The sequence below is a fragment of the Mus caroli genome, chromosome X (assembly GCF_900094665.2).
Source record: "Mus caroli chromosome X, CAROLI_EIJ_v1.1, whole genome shotgun sequence".
NCBI classification, from domain to species: Eukaryota; Metazoa; Chordata; class Mammalia; order Rodentia; family Muridae; genus Mus; species Mus caroli.
Window position 1 is genome coordinate 13,021,626 of NC_034589.1, and position 1,858 is coordinate 13,023,483.

Genomic DNA, 1,858 nt, shown 5'->3' on the forward strand with positions numbered 1-1,858 from the left:
GCATTGGAAATGTAATTGAGGAAAATACGTAATAAAAAATATTAAAAATTAAAAAAAAATAAGAATGAGAGGCCCAGGGCTCCGGGTCTTTTGCCTACACAGTCAATGCTCTCCCAATAAACGTGTGCAGAAGGATCCTATTGTGGTGTCTTTCTTGCTGGCGAGTCAGGCGTCCCACACATTTCCTTCGAAAATTGTTTTCCAACCTTTCACTCTGAGGTAGTGTAGTGACTATTCCTGGTTGTCAACTTGACTATATGTGGAATGAACTACAATCCAGAATTGGAAGGCTCACCAGTGACACTTATCTGGAGGCTTGGAGATAGAAGTTTTTGATCTGGATCTTGGTATGGAGATCTTGAGGCATAGTAACTATGATTCCATTAGATTAAATCTCCAAGTTCAAGGTCATCTGGGATTAAACGTGTGGTGGAACACACCTTTAATTTGGGATACACCTTTCATCTGGGATGAAAAGGTGTGGTGGAACATACCTTTAATCTGGGCTACACCCTCTGCTGGAGACAATAAAGGACATTAGAAGAAGAAAGTCTTGCTCCTGCTCCTTTGCCTGCTTGCTGTGTGAGACTGAGTAACTGCTAGATCCTTGGACTTCCATTCACAGCTACTACTGAACCATTGTTGGGAATTGGGCTGCAGACTGTAAGTCATCAATAAATTCCTTTACTATATACAGACTATCCATAAGTTCTGTGACTCTAGAGAACCCTGACTAGGACAGGTAGTGTCTGTCTTTTTCCCTGAGGTGGGTTTCCTGTAAGCAGCAAAATGTTGGGTCCTGTTTGTGTAGCCAGTCTATTAATCTATGTCTTTTTATTGGGGAATTGAGTCCATTGATGTTAAAAGAAATGAAAGAAAAGTTGTTGCTTCCTATTATTCTTGTTGGTAAAGTTGGGATTCTGTTCTTCTGGCTGTCTTCTTTTAGGTTTGTTGAAGGATTACATCTTGCTTTTTCTAGTGTGCATTTTTTGTCCTTGTGTTAGTGTTTTCCCTTTATTATCCTTTGAAGGGCTGGATTCATGGATAGATATTGTGTGAATTTGGTTTCATCATGGAATTCTTTCGTTTCTCCATCTATGGTAATTGAGTTTTGCTAGGGCTGGCATTTGTTTTCTCTTAGGGTCTGTATAACATCTGTCCAGGATCTTCTGGCTTTCATAGTCTCTGTTGATAAGTCTGAAGTAATTCTAATAGGCCTGCCTTTATATGTTACTTGACCTTTTTCCCTTACTACTTTTAATATTCTATCTCCATTTAGTGCATTTTTTGTTCTGATTATTATATGTTGGGAGGAATTTCTTTTCTGGTCCAGTCTATTTGGAATTCTGTTGTTCTTTTATGTTCATGGCCATCTCTTCCTTTAGGTTTGGGAAGTTTTCTTCTATAATTTTGTTGAAGATATTTGCTGGCTCTTTAAGTTGAAAATCTTCATTCTCATCTATTCCAATTATCTGTAGGTTTGGTCTTCTCATTTGTGTCCTGGATTTCCTGGATGTTTTGAGTTAGGATCTTTTTGTATTTTGCATTTTCTTTGATTGTTGTGCCAATGTTCTCTATGGAATCTTCTGCACCTGAGATTCTCTCTTCCATCACTTGTATTCTGTTGCTGATGCTGGCATCTATGTTTCCTGATTTCTTTCCTAGAGTTTCTATCTCCAGCGTTGTCTCACTTTGGGTTTTCTTTATTGTTTCTACTTCCCTTTTTATGTCTTGGATGGTTTTGTTCAATTCCATCACCTGTTTGGTTGTGTTTTCCTGTAATTCAATAAGGGATTTTTGTGTTTCCTCTTTAAGGACTTCTACCTGTTTAGCAGTGTTCTCCTGTATTTCTTTAAGT